Below are 15,890 nucleotides of genomic sequence, written 5' to 3' on the forward strand. Positions count from 1 at the left end.
AGGCCAGGCACAGCAGGGGGATGACACTGGGCTGCCTTGCAGGAGTCGTCAGCTCGTGTACCACCATGAATGGCTTATGCCAGCTTTGCCAGGAGGGACACCAGGGATGCATGGGGTCCCTCCTCCAACCCAAGTGTGGCTGCCAGCCTGGTAGGGAATTTCCATGTGCCACAGGTGAGGGAGAAGCTTCTCCCAGGTTCCTGTCACCTTCCTTTGCCAGCAAAATTAAAGCTAATGGATGTTTGCTCTTCAGTCCCCCAACAGGAATTATCCTTGTCAGGAATGCAAGTCCTGCTGCCTCCTCCAGCAGCCTTCCAGAGGACCTCCAGACCTCTCCTACCTCTACTGGTCCCCAAAGATCCAACCATACAGGTTTGACCCATGCAGTGGCAGGATTCCCCAAAACAACCAAGGGCACAAGATGGTCTCTGTTTTTCCTTTCCTCATCCATGCCCAGGCAAGGGTGAAGTGAGGAGAGTGATTGGACACAACCTTTTCAAGCAAGCTGCTCCATAAACCTAAATAAAGACTTTTCCAGAAGCTGAGAAATGTTCTTCCCATGACTTTTAATGTAATTGAGAGGAAAGGCCTGGGGAAGCGCAGGAGAAATGGTTCAGTAAACTCCAGAGTGGCATAATCCCTGCTTGGGAAAGCTTGCTACTCATCATACAGGACCTCAGAAGCAGCAGGAAGGGATGACCTATCTCAGTGACCTTTCTTGGATGCGCTTTCCCAGCTGACTCAAGCCCCTCTCATCACAGCAGCATGGATTGGCAAGTATGTGCTGTTGGGGAACCAGAAAGGACCCACTACCAAAAGAAGTCCCTTTTCAAGGGATTGAGAGGCACTTGCATGCTGACAGAGTTTTCCTAATCAACCACTGACATCAACCTTCTGGATCAACCAGCAGCTGCTTCTCCTGTGATACTGACTGGGTAGGGAAAACCAAACACAAAGGCTTAGTGGATAGGACAGTCCAGTCCGGGCTATGACATCCCAGAGCAGTCTGGGTGTCACTCAGTTCAGGGAATCATCCTCTCCTGAGCTTTGCCTGCGAGTCATCCCCTCTCTTCTGGCAGCACAGGCTTGCATACATGAGGCATCGCTGGTCAAAGCACGGCAAGTGAAGGAGAAGAAATGTGATGAAATTCATTGTGGAGTCAGGTTAGGTCTGTTCCACTGACAGAAGTTTCTTCCTTGTAGCAAAGCACCACAAGGAAGAGGCAGCTGGGCAGCCGTGGGGTCAGGCAGGGCAGTGGCTGTTTGAGCTGAAGTTGCTCTGACCTGCTCCCATCTTTTCCTCTTTGCCTTAGACAAGCCGCATCCCAGACTAGCCCCTGTGTATCACCACCACCAGTCACGTCATCAACTTCAAAATAACACAGAAGAGTTGTTGAAGAACCAAATGGTGAGCGTACAATGCTGCACTAGAGGGTCAAGATATCACCAAAAGTACACTCAGGACTGGGTGCAGGGCAGATAGTGCCCATTATCGGCTGTGGTCAGTGAAGTGGCAGAGATCCGTCTCTGCTTTGGCGTTCCAGCTTGCCATGCTGGATGTTTCCCTGCTATCATAGAGGGTAGAGAGGATGGGGAGATGAGAACACAGTTCTTAACAGATTTAGGGAAATGCTGAAGCTGTAAATCAAGATCTTCAATGCATTTCATCTCCTTCCCTTTCAGTACTCAGCAAGAAAATAAATGCATACCCAGGAAATAAGGAACAGATGCACAGACGCATCTTGGGACACATAAATTAACACGGAAGTAAGCGGGCAGGCGAGAGTAGCAATAAAGGGTAATTAGACCACACAGGCACCACCAGTATGGGACTGTATCTCCAAATATTGCCAACACCCAGAAGGTCCACAGCAAAGTGAACTCCTCCATTTCTTGCGGTTACGGTCCAAGGCCAAGACGTTGACTATGACAACCTGATGCTTTGACAACTGGATGGGTAGTGATGCTCCCCAAGAATAAACAATCACCGAGGGAAATGAAATAGAGAGAATGTCCTGGTTCCCTCCTTCTGGGGCGAATTCCCTCTTCCCACAGAAACTAAGCTGTGAAACAAGAAAGAAATTATGGCAGGTATTGGAAAGCCACTGTAACCTGTAGCTGCTCTTGGGTTTGAGTGTGACCAGCACGGTCATATTCTACCCTGTATGCAGAAAGGTATTTTTTTTTCTACTGAATCTATTGAGTTTGAGATATTTTTCCCTTGTCCCCACTGCTCCATAAGCCCTTAGTCAGCAGTGTCCCAAAGCACCAGCCTGCAATGCTGTGCAGAACACAATCCTGCAGCACCCACAGAAATGAGTACAGCCTCAATGAACTCCTCAGAGGCCAGCAGCAGTCCTTAGGTCCCATGGAGTCTTGAATAGCAGAGCAGAGTTTGACTCTGAGCGCCTGGAATACCTCAGGACCATGTGCTTACCATGCTCCCATCCTGCTCTTCTGGTTTCTGCTTTGTAAACATTAGACTAGCATCTTGTGTGTGCTTTACTCAAAGGTCTGCCCAGCCTTTCCTGAATAAACTGAAGGCATCCTATGGCACAGTCACTACAGTGATTCGTACTTAGGCCCAGGTAAAAGTGAAGCTCAGCTATGAGTGCCTGTTTATTCCTTTACATTCCCCAGGTTTGATTGCATGCACTGGACTGCGAATGCAGGAAGGTTATGGTTTGTATTGCACTTTGCACATCTGCTGAGCACTGCTGGGTGCACAGCACAGTCCTGGCAAGGACTGTGCTGTGTCACAGCACAGAGAGATGGCCTAGGGACGCCTGAGGTGCTACCACTGTCAGGAAATGAGAAGAAACAGTGACACAAATACAGCAGTACCTGCACAGCAGCACATCTGCTGGAAGGGCAGCTCTGCTCATCAAGCACTGTGGGACAGCTGACTCTCAGGTCATCATAGCCCATCAGAGCTCTCAAAATGTCCTCACTGCTCTACTGGGCCATGCCAGTTTCCTCCATACTCAGCCATTCAGGCAGCTTGTTTCCCAACTTGCTCAAGGACTGAGATGGCATTTCTTTATCCAGAACCATCTGCACAGTTTCCCCAAGGTGCTGTTTGACATGGGATTTTGCCCAAGGCCTCACTTGCTCCAGATAAGTGCAAGCTGCTTTCCAGTGAGACCAAAGCATTTGCTTAATATTTAATTCCTATGTTCCCCAGATAGGGCAAAGATCAGGCTCTCGGAACAAAATATCTGTGCAAGACCTCCCTCCCAAATTACAAATGACAGAAGCATGATTTTTCTTTTATGCCTTCCCTCCAACCACAATAGATATTGGTCCTCCTTTGTCTGTCATTTACCTCCCCTGGACCCTGTTTTTTCAAGTCCTAGTGGCATTCTTTTCTCCTCTCCTCTCCTCTCCTCTCCTCTCCTCTCCTCTCCTCTCCTCTCCTCTCCTCTCCTCTCCTCTCCTCTCCTCTCCTCTCCTCTCCTCTCCTCTCCTCTTTTCTCCTGATGTACATTGCACAAATCATCTGCCCACACAGGCAGGAGATGGTGTTCATCAGGCCTCTAGAGTTATCATGCTCTTTCATGAGCTGCCTGGAGAACATTCTGGAAGGGCATTGTAGGCCATCCTTCAGTGGTCAAGCACTTTGGTAGGGTGTTGGTATGAAAGCCTTCGCAAGTCAACAGGAGAAGTTGGAAAGGAGCACCAAATCACAGAATGTCTGGGTTGGCAGGTATTAAATTTTCTGTTTCTCTTCTTTTTATCTTTCTCCGCCTCTGTTTCTTTTACTCAGAGTTCAGATTAAAACGCAGGAGACACGGAGCTTCTCTTCGGACTCAGATGTTTATTATTTCTTATCTATAGCACAGCTGCACGGAATGTGCCTCTAAGTTAACAAGGTGGAAATGGCCCCAGAGTTCTACCTGCCAAGGTCTTTTAAAGCCCAAATTACCCAATTATGGAATGCCAACTAATTTATTTTTACTTATAATCCAGTAACTAATCATTCATGTTCTGCACTGCGGGTTTTTTGAACCAATACCAGATCACCCAGGCTTGTGAAGAAGAAGGAAGAAGAAAGAAGAAGAACTGACCTACACCCGAAGTCCTCCATCTTGTTGCATGTATATTACTATATCCCAGAAACCTAAATTCTCTGAACCCAGGGTTACAACAGGCAGGGACCTTTAAAGGTCACCTATTCTGACCCCCTTGCAGTAAGCAGGGACATCTCCAACTAGCTCAGGCTGCTCCAGAGTCTGACTTGGTGCTGAGCACGATGGCCTGATGCTGGCCGTCTTCAGCACAGTGCAGTGTGCAGGCAGGAGGGATATGGTGCTTTCCATTGTCAGAAGAGCATTTTCCTCCATGTCCTCCAGCCTTTTTCTGGGGGAAATATTTTTTGTTTCCTTCATGTCTCCATATCAAAAGGACTATCTCCCCTCCTGCCAAACAGAACATCTTAACGCACACGCATTTTGTCTGAAAAGTCACTTCCCTGAGCAGCCTGCTCTGGTGAGTCTCCCTCTTTCATCACAGGGCAACAAGAACGGAAGAGACCTGGGCTGTATCTAGTCCTTTGCTGTCACAGGCAAAGGCCAAAACTAGGCCATAAAGTCCTCTGCAGAGACTCACCCGTAGCTCCATGGAACTGTTCTGGGGAATGTTTGGTTAGCAAGACTAATATTTATATTAAGCATGAATGAGAATCAAACATCAAGTGCAGGTTTCAGTTCTGGTTTGGCATTTCCTGAGCAAAATCCCAACAACATATGAAATCTTTTAAACCTTCAGGTTTGCATTTCACACTCTCTCTCATGTGAGTGTGTGCCTCCAACCAGGCTATCTCAGCATTCTGCAGTATGGCAATAACAAGCTTGCATTTAGCTGAAAGACCCTGCTCCCCTGTATCACCCACTGAGTGGGTCCCACAGTGCACGACAGGCTACGGAAAGGTTTCTAGAAATCACTTGGGGTCCTGCTGAGAAGCAGCCACCTCTGAACGTATTGCAGCACTCACTGAATGGCTTCCAACAATGTGAGAGCTTCATTTGTGAGACTCCTAAGGAAATTGCATCCAGTTGTCATTGCAAAAGAGGGAATTTAAGGCATGCACAATGTAATTATTCCCACTGGGAACTGCCAAAAACAACAGGGTGGCACCCCATTGCTGGGAGGGCGGAGGAGCGGGGGAGAAGCTGTAGAATATCTCCTGCTGTGTGTAGCCAGGACTTTGATGTCCTATCTCCTCTGAGCACGGCCCATCCCCACAGACTCTCAGGCCCTCCCAGTGCCACAGGAGAGCACCAACTGGGCTGGAGGCAGAGGCGAGCCCCGCCAAGAAGCCACAAGCTGTTTGGCTGCCTCTGTGGCAGTGGGGACCTGTACTCTGGCAGAAACAGATGCCTCAGGGTAAGGCCACCAGCATACGGTTTGGAAGGTCAAAATTTCATTTACAACATGTTACCAGCAGATCACCTAGATCCAAGTAGGCATTTAGGCACTGAGTTCTCAATTTAACAGGAAATTGGACGTCTAAACATTTTTGACGATCTGTATGTAAAATGAGACTAACAGCACCTCAGATGTTACGGAAGGTATTTCTGAGGTGACAGAAGCTCTGCCTGGTGAGGTGGGCAGCACTGGCAGACACAGATGGGCACTGCTCTCCTTCACCAGGTGCTCCCCAGCCAGGACTAGCACAGGAGGCTCTGTGCCACCACCGCTGCTGCCCTGCCACCCAGAGCACTTCCTGTCAGTGCTCACAAGCCACAAGGCCTCTGCCTCAGGTGGCTCGCTGCTTCTGCAGAGGTCTTGATGCAATGAGCCCAAGACAGCCATTGCTGGGTTGTCAGGCTGGAAAGGCCAGGGAAAGCACACATCTGTAAGCTGTCCCAAGCTTCCCCACCACCCTCTGGGCTCTGCAAAACATCTTCAATTGTCACCAGAGTTTGAAAAGACCCGGGAAGCAACACCTGGATCAAATCTAGGCTTCATTAATCTGTAAAATGTCCTTTTTTCTCTACCCAAGCTCTTCTCCTCCCAGTGTACAAAGCAAAACATAGCGAAGAGCTCTGGGGGAGGCTGGGCCTGGAAGAGGCTCAAAAGAACCTAATCTCGTACTTCTGTGTATGTTTTTGCTTTGTAAAGACTTTTGTATACGTTGTTGCTCCAGATGTCAGCAGCAGAAGAGAGCAGTCAAGCTGCAGCCAACAGAGCAGCCACAGGAGAGGGATGTCATGGACACACTGCCCAGCCAGGGGCCAAACCAGCAAAGGTGGCATCGCCCTCACTGTCCCCACGGCAGCAGCCAGCTCTGTTGGTATTCACAAGCCTATTCTCAGTGCTGACCCTGCTGGTTTGAAAGACAGCCTGGCCACTGTTGTTAAGGGCATCTATGTCTCATCTGCTCTCCCACAAGGAGGGGAGCTCAAGGGAAACCACTTGGTTGGGTCTGAGCAATGGCTGGAGCTGGATGTCATGGGCATGACATTGTCCTACCAGCTACCAAAATGAAGGAAGCGTAACACAAACAACCAGTTGTACAGTGAAATGGCCAAAGCCCACATTGATTAATCTCCAGCATCGGCTCTAGATTCCAGTAGTTGTTTTGATCTGTGTGTTAAATAACACCAGTGCCTTACTGAAAGTACATTTGCAGAGGTTTAACAGCAATTAAATGCATATGTATCTCTTGCATGGGAGCTGAGCTTCACTGAATATGGTTTCAATAATCAAGTGGTATTTTGTTTACATGCTGTAATTATGATATTAAAATCTGTACCTAAACCTCACTGGAGACAGATTTTTTAATGCATGGCAGCCTTTGCAATGGACAGCAGGATGCAGAGATAAAAGGTGACAAGATGGATGTGGGGTGAGCACTCATAAGATTACCCAACACCACAAACACAGCTGAGTGGGGTTCCTGGTATCCAGCAAGATGGGCACAGTTCTCAGCTCTTCAGCTGAAAACTACTGGATGGCTAGCTGGAATCCCTGAAAGATGGGCACCAGCAGGAGACCTATTTGGGATGCTCTGTCTCCCAGCAGAGTCATAAGATGGATGAAGTATTTATCCTTATAGCTGTGGCTGTAAGATTCAGCTAGGGCTCACACTTAGCAGGAAGATTATGCTCCATTCAAGTGATAGGATGTAGGATGCCAAATCTTAGCCCTTTAAATTTGTCTAGGCCTGCTAGGTAGGGCTCAGAATTGCATGGGGGAATTTACCATTTGGAGTAAAGCTTTCTGGAGAACCAGAACCACAAATCAAACACAAGGTACTCGATACCATCTTTGGCTCAAAAGCTTTCAGCACTTTCCCTCTCTGGATTTGTATCTCCCTCCTTGTGCTGTCTTCTCAACCTGCAGTGTAAACTTTTGGAGAAAGGCGCTCAGTTGATACCGAATGCTTGACCCAGAGCTTGCCTAACAAGCCATAGCCAGTGCCCCAGTGAGGACATATCCAGCACATTTAGCCCAGGAGATAATCAGTAAGAGGTGGTGAGAAGTATTTGAGATCTTATATTTTCCCTCAGTTGTGAATGTGGACAACCCTGCCCCATTCCATGGCAAAGTCAGATCATGATGGTGGGAACAAACCTCCATTTGCCCACTGGAACTGGGAGAAAGAGCTAAATGCAGGCAAGTAAAGGTGAAAAGAAGTTGTGTTTTCATGATTTTCATCTCTCCACCTCACAGCCCATGCTTTTCCCTGCCACCTCCCACCAGCACCCCAACTACACTGCAGAAAGGAGTGACTGGAGACTGCCTGGTTGGGATGTCCTCCTCCAGCCTCAGTCAAGGGATTTGGTGGGGAAGGTCAGTATGTAAGTAGTAAGTAAGGGCAGAAGCTCTAGACAAAGCCCCTGCATGGGCCCAGGCAGTGTAGGTGCATTCTGTGCCTGCCCACAGCACCATCACAGCTAGTGCCAGGTCAGATCCTGCCAGGGACGTGCCAACCTCGCCATGCCAGTAAGCTGGACACCACGGCCCAGGCTCTCTGGGCTGCGTTATATGACCAGCTGAGCAGGATCTAAATGACTGCTCTTCTCTTTAAAATCTGTGGCCACAAAGGAGAGTTAATTTCTTTGTCATGTGTTGAGTTGATGAATTTCCTCCAAGCAGAGGAGCTGCGGGAAGAGAAACAGTCAGGGGCTGAGATTAAACGGTACCTCCAGTCCTAAAAGCGAAGCAGATTTGCCTGTAGTGAGTTTTCCTTTCCAAAAGCTGCGCCTGGATAATCTCAGTTTCTACCTAAGAGATAGCAGAGCTGTCAGGACATACTGCATGCGGCCACACAAGAAAACACAGACGTGACCCCTTGGCTCTTAGGAACAAATGTAAGGGGGAGGGGAGGAAAGAACTAGCAGGGCAAAGAAAGCAACAAAACCCAAATTCATACAGCAAACAAATGTAAGAGCTTCTATTTTTACTCAGTAATCTACATGCCTGGCCACCTTCCTATTTCTTCCATTTTTAATCTACAACAAATATCTCTGAACTGTGCTGAGACAATAAATCTGGGGCCCTTTGAAGACCTTGGGCGGCAGTGCAACAACAATACACTTAATAAACTAAACATTTTAGAGATTCATTTTCCCTTTGATCTGCAGCATGGTACCCCCACTGCATGCATGTGCACACCCCGACGCACGTGCATGTCCTGCTGAACCCACCATGCCATGGGAGGTTGTTCCCCCACCACTGGTGGTGGACATGAGAGAGGTCATAGATGGCTGTAACACACAATGTGCACCCGCTCAGAGATGCACATGTGAGCAAAGCTCTTTTGGTAAAAGGACACCGTCGGAGCGGTGACCACTCCAACGCTGGTAAACAACAGAATTTAAGGTCACAGTGGCAGAATTAATTGTTCAATGGTAGGGGCAGGAAGTGGTTATAAGCAATAGGGTTTGTTTCTTTTTAAAGCACAGTGAGAGAAGAGGAAAGGAACTTTATTGCATGATATCTTCCTTGTACCCACAGGAACCTCAGCAGGGTCACATCCATGAGATCTGCTTTGCAGCCTTCAGCCCTGAACTAGCAGAGTTAGTGAGGGCAATAGCTATTTGTCATCCTTTGTGTAAGCCTGCACTGGACACTTCGCCTGTGGGGTTCACAGACAACTGTTGACAGTGGAAAAATAATGAGGCACTGATCACTTCACCACTCTAGTGGCTCTATAGCTGAGTCCACTATGGCCTCCCACAGCCATTGAGCTGAAAGGATGCAGAGTGTTTATGAACTGCATGTTACTCACCAGTGCAAGACCCACTTAATTCCCAAATACAGCTCCCCTGGGACAGCAAAATTGTTGTAGATTAGCGAGAAAATGGGATCTCTAAGCACAGCAATTTGGGGCAAGAAATTAAAAAATCACAGCTCAAAGAAAGAGAGTGAAATCTGGCTGTGAGAGGCGTGCGTGGCCCAGGCTCATATTTCCTGGTCACAGAAATGTGAAGGCCCTGTTTCATCAGCTCAGTCTCCAGGGTCAGTACTCACAGAGCTCTGTCACAACAGGCTAGGGAGATCAGTCCCATTGAGCCAGAAAAGAGGTGGTCACATGTGGAGACAACCTGGCCTCTTCTCGGAGGACTCTCAACCAAGGGCCAACCTGGATCAAACGTTTTTGACTTACATGAACTGGCACGATCATGGTAGGAGCGAGGAGATCCATGAACGTGTCACCGATGCTGCAAACAGATCAGCTACAGCATTTGCTGTGTGATGTGTATGTTGGAGATCCTGGGGAACAGACAGAAGGTTGCTGCCTGTCATTCTTACTCATTTTCTGGATAATCCAGCCACTTACTACCCTGCCATTGTGGAAGCATCAATTCAAACTCCAGAATACCAACTTCTACTGCTTTTTTGGATTCATTCCTGACATGTATGCCTAAAATGGTTGAGCTGTCACCAGGAGGTGTCCCCTCACTTAATTGATTCTGGGGAAGAGCTGCACCAGGCACATGCAGCTGTGGGGCCAGAAGAGCAGGGCAGTAGCTGCAGCATATTGAATCAACAGCATCCTCCAGCCCCTGCACTCCAGAAACCAAAGGGAGGACAAAACCCAATCGTTTGACACAAATTAATTTCCTGCAAAGACTTCAGAGTGAGTTAAAAGCACACGCAAGTGCACACACGCAGAGCCCAGACCCTGAAACCCGACCCGGTGCAAGCTGCAGTGAGTCAGCCGGACACGGAGGGAACCGGGAAGCTCTCCATCCCTGCAGGAGACGGATGCGAACTGTGCTGCCCCTCATCGGTTTGAGTCGGCAAGCGGAGGGAAGCGCCAGTGTTTGGACAGATGCAGGTCTGTGTCACAGGCAGAAGGGCTGAGGAAAGCGCTGATCCTCCGCTGCCCACTATGGATCCCCCCATAATAATTTTCCAGGCTCCTTTTAGCCATCTTAGAAGAGCTTGTTCTCCACCTGCCTCCCAGGCCCCTCTCACACTAGGTCTTCTAACCATGAGGATTGTCAAAGCCAAGCTTCAGGCAATTCTCCCAACCAAAATCAGAAGATCCTTCTTAAAAAGTAAGATTTCTTTTTAAAGGGTTGAGGTCTTCGGTTTGCTTTCTTGCTGTGAAGGCTACACGCAAGCTTTCCTCTCCCCTCAGGAGGCCTGTTGTCATTGCTTTGAGGACGTGAGAGATGAGAGCCACGTGTAAGCACAGCACTCCAGGAGCTGGAGCTTCAAGAGTATTCAAATGGCAGACCCCAAGGAGAGGGAGTAAATTTGTCTCTGGTGTCTCAGATCACACACAGGGGCTGGTTGTCCAGTGCCTGTGAGCGGGTGGGGGTGGCTGGGATGTTCCCCCAAACAATTCATTCTGCTTTCAGACAGTTCACATGGAGAATAAGTATGGGACTAAACACTGGTTACACGCTCTGTACAGCTTAGAATTTAGGGGTCAGAGGAGCTCAGAAATTAGGGCTGGAAAAGCCTACAGGAGGCTGTTGAGTCCATCATCAGTCCCAAGAGTGCATCAGCTATTGCTGCACTGCTTCTGACATGTTTTCCCAACCTCTCCTTTGAGATACATCCACCAATGGATTTCCACCACTCTTCCATCCATTAGCAGGGGTGACCTAGGACATGTTTAATTTAGGCAGGGAACAGAGAAAGTAAACCCTGGGGTGACTTTACTTTCCAGGATGAGAGAAGAGAAGAAAGTCAAACAGAAGTAAGGAGATGGATGGGAAAGCTGAGAGGAGCTACAAAAAACTGCCAAGATTTTGAATTTTGTCTCCTTCCACCCTCCAAGAGCTAAACAAACCCCAATCCTCCTCTCACTACATCTGGGGGCTCGAAAGGCTTCCAGCTGGTTGACAAAAGAAGAGTCAGAGCCATGTCAGCACCGCATGAGGTCACATCACCCCGGGAGGTGATGCATGAGACCGTGACTGTAAACCCCCGTCTTCGTCACAAGCCAGCGCTGACCCCAGGAGTAAGGTCGTGTTGGGGAAGACACGTCCCCAGTAAGTGGCACTGCTCTCTGCCATCCAAACAGCCTCTTGAGGTTGTCAGGTGTTGGTGGTGCCCATGCCAGGGCCTCAGTGCTGCAGCAGCTCCCCGGCAGTTGGCTCATTGCAGTGCAAGGTTCCAAGCCTGTTACAGCCCCGTAATAGCAGAGCAGCTCCACTCAGTACAATTCAACATTACCACTGCTGTTGATCTTGGCGTATTATTTATCCATCTTCCGAGCCATAAATTTCCCTCCTCGACTCCGTGACTTGCTTTATAACCGCGCTCTTTGCGCTGAGACTGCAAAGCCCTGGGGACAAGACCTTTGCCTCCGCACTTTCTATTTAGGGCCATGCAGCTTTATGACACTAACAGAAAGAGTAACTTCCCAGATGACTTTGCAGCCATCCCAGAAGTTTCTTGAAATGCTACTTTTTTGGCTACTCAGAAGGTCACCGATAAGAGCAGGGATAAGTCTCAAGCCCAAGCTGCTGTCTCATGGGGAGGAGGAGATCCTGGTAGCTCACTTGCAAATATGACCTTCAACAAAGCATGAACTCTTTCCCGTGTTCTCCCAGATGGATCAGCATGACATTCCCCCCCAGAGTCTCATTACTTGGCCTCTGTCTCCCAAGTTTGAAGCCTTTAAGGAGGTGAGTAGCCCCACCACATTATCACTGGAGGCTCAGCTGCCTGTACAATCTCTGCACCAAGCTCTGGGAGCTCAAGGGAGACCAAGGTTTGCACTGCACACGTTGGTGTTTGACTCTCAGAGAGGCTGGAGCTCGCCAGCCTCCTGGCTTGTGCATCAGGACCAGCATCAGTTGACTCATGCTCCAATCCCCATCCCAAAGTCGGTTGTCCCCACCAGCCTTCTTGCTCTGGGCCTCTGCAAGGGTCACTTTTCATTGGGGTGAGAGAACCTCAACAATGCTTTCCATCCCTGCCTGCCTTAGCTTGGAGGGGTCCCTTGAGCACGCCATGAAAGGAGAGGCACATCTGGGCTGGATTACGGGGTGGTGCAGTGGCTTTTATAGCTACAGATTCCTGCATATGTTTCTGAGCAGGACATATATGCTCATAGATCAGAATGCAGAGAGCCCCCAGGGTTGAGGACCCTCATTTTTTATATAAGTCATTCCAGGTTGTCCCCTCTTTGGAGGGCTCAGCTATGGACACCTTGCAGGCTGGGGTCAGTTGGAGGAGATGCTCTGGCCGATGCTGTGGCTGATGCTTTCCCACTGGGCACAGAGAATTGCTTTCTTTTGAGAACAGAGGCCAAACAGAGGGAATCATTTATACCATTGAGAAGTGGGTGTAACACTGCAATTTACTGGCATATTGCAGCCACAGAGGCAGTGACTTCGCATGGATAAGGAGAGCTCTGAAGAAAACAAGGGAGGAGGCAATGAGGCTGAGAGTAAATCCACAGAGATCAATAATGTTACATTAGATTTACGCCAGTTAGTAAACCAAAGGTTGTGGTCTGCGCTCCGCAGCACTGGTTTATCACAGCTCCAGATTTTATGCCACGGTCACTGCAAGCAAGATCTGTTCCCTGAGGTTTTAGAAATAACCTCTTTCTCTCAAAACCCTTTTCTTTAGCTGTCTGTGGGTTCAGAGAAAGAGACAATGATGTGTGGATGGAAAAACAATAAAAAAAAGAACTAAATTAAAATTAAAACGCAGCAAGCTCCAAAGAATTTACAGATGTCTCTCCTCTCCTTCCCCCCCTGCTTCCCCATGGTCAGCTGTAAATATTTATCTGGCAGGCTGCAGTGAAAGGCATGGCCCAAAACACTTAATCACAATTCCAGCATGGCTGCCCTCCAGAGCACCCCAACCTTGGGGGACGGTGTTTTTTTCTGCAGCATTGCTAGAGGAAGGTACTTCTGTCCTTACGAAGGCAAACAAGCACCTTCAAAAGCAATTCATAACATCTCCAACATGGGCTGCTGGGTCCTTTGTCTTCTTCTTTGGATTTTTTTTCTTTTTAAAGGGCCTGATTTTCTTTTTTAACCTGAGTGGCAAAGATGGGCAAGCCCTGCCACCCCACTGTCAGCAGCAGCCTGGTGCTGATTGACAGGCAGAAGTGGAGTTGAAGTTGGACTGGATCAGTGAGGAGGTTTGGGAAATATTCCCCAGAATCAAAGGAATCCTATTTCTGTAATTCACCTCAAACTGTTCCACAAGTATTGATCAGACCTGACCCTATCTCCCCTATGAAGAGTGGCTGTTTCCAGGGTGGAGCCTTGGCAGCTTCCATGGGTCACTCAGCAGAAATTTGGGACAAGTGGAAGCACTGCTAGAGGCTGGCAATTTTAGGGGCTTTGCTTTTGAGGATGCCCAGTAAGAAATACTGTTGGCACAGGGATTGCTGTGCAGCAATAGGTACCTTCAAAATCAGGAGCAAAGACCATGGGAGCAGGGACTTGCAAGCCTCACTCCCTGGTTTTCATTTTCGTGGCGAGTCTGGCCTTCTGACGGATCTCCCTGCAAGGATACTGGGAAGAATTTCCCTGCCTTCAGTTGCACTGTTCCTCCCCACACACAACCATTACACAGGGCTCTAAACCCTGTATATTTCTATTTTTCTATCTCCTGATGGTTCACTCTCCTGTTTGATATGGACGAGCTTGGAGAGGAGAAAGGACCATTACACACAAGGCTGTGGCTCCTGTGGAACACACCCTCAGGGCGTCCCTCTAAGTTTGCTCCAGCCTCACAGACAGAGGCTGGAGCACATAAAGAGGCAGCCAACGTTCACTTTGTGTCCCAGCTTCCAGCCTCCCCGGCCAATGCGTGGCAGAGTCTTCCTTGGGAGAAGAAATTAAATGTCCCACCAAAAGCTTGGTTGCTACTTCACCATCGTGATTATTGCCTCCGTTTCCAGCTGAAACACGAATGTATTTTGTTTTTACAGTTCTTTGCTATTTTCTGCAGGGAGTGGCACACTTTGGCCAAGCAGAGCCATACGTGACATCATATTTTCTTATTGGCCTTTATTGCACTGCAATTGCCTCACCAGTTATTGCCACTTATTGCCGAGTAGCTCGTTTTCACCACCTGATTATTTATCAGCCTGCCTTTCTGCCTTCCTGGGCATTGAGATTCACCTCACTTTCTCCCTCCTCCTTGCCAATGTTTCCAGTGTAAATGATGCTTTGTCAGCACATCTGCAAACATGTAGATTTCCTTGAAAAGGCAAGTCCACTATTTGTTCATTTAGAGCAGTAACCACACAGATAAAGTATAAGTAACCACACAGATAAATTGGTCTGAGGTTAATCTATTATCCTGTCAGGGGCCATAGCAATTTTTAACAGACTCAGAGCCTACAGAACTTTTAAAGCCCCCTCCCTGTAAATATAAATATATGATAATCTCAGTTTCCTCCAAGAAATAAACTCCCTCTCTGCTGTAATTATTGTGACCTTGCCATTGCAATGCAAAGGGTACCTGAAAGTGCAGCCCAGCTAAACCCAAAAGTTTTCAAAACCCAGAGTGACCAGAGTTCAAATCGCACAGTTTTTTAATCTATTTTTAAAGCCAGGGCTGTGAGATTTGAGGCCTTCTTTGATATTTTGAAATCTCTAGGGCTGCTAATACTGTAGCAGTTAACTGTGTGCACTGACACCAACTGCAGCACCATCGGGGGCTGTGGGATGCTCTGGGAACAGCATGTCCTCCTACGGCAGGCTTTTCCAAAGGGCACTGTTTGCGTTGACCAAAATGGACTGCTGACTTTTTATTACACATAGGGTACTGTACCATGGGAGATTTCCAGTCTCCCTAGTGCTGCCAATGTCTGAGCCCATCCCATTGGCTACCCAGCATCACATCCCGAAGTGCCAGGCCCACCTTTTCCCCTTGCAGTGTAATAAACGGCAAGGCGCAGGGGGCACGTGGGGAGAGGCTGCTTTTATGGCAGGGTGCCTGGGGCCCTGGACAAGACAGAGTGAAGGTGAGGGGTGGCTTTGCATTATCACCCCTGAGGACAGCCCCAGTAGTGCCAGGCACTGCCTTGGCAGAGGATGGGACAGAGCTTTGCTTTGTGTGCCCATGCAATCGGGACCTGCTCATGCTCCATGGGGTTAACACAGTATTGAGATTACCCAGCTGTAATTCTCATCATCTGTCAGTAGCTGGTCCTCATGTCCAGCAGTCAGGCACTCAGGTTGGCTGGTTCATCCATCAGTCCCCTGTCCATTGGGACAGCCAGGTACTGCTGCCTTCATCCTGCTGAGGCAGACCATGGCAGGGTGGGGAGGGCATGTGGGCAGAGAAATATTCTCCATACTGCAACTGCTGCCAGGCTGACAGCAGTGGCCAGAGCCAGGTTTTCCCACGGTTCCTTCACCTTCCCGTCAGTGCTGAGGGTGAGGTGCCAGCCTAGCCGCGGCTGCTGGCAGGCTCTCAAGGGGTGGGGAAGTGGAAGGGGCTGC

This window comes from Corvus hawaiiensis, chromosome 3 (genome assembly GCF_020740725.1).
Source record: "Corvus hawaiiensis isolate bCorHaw1 chromosome 3, bCorHaw1.pri.cur, whole genome shotgun sequence".
NCBI lineage: Eukaryota > Metazoa > Chordata > Aves > Passeriformes > Corvidae > Corvus > Corvus hawaiiensis.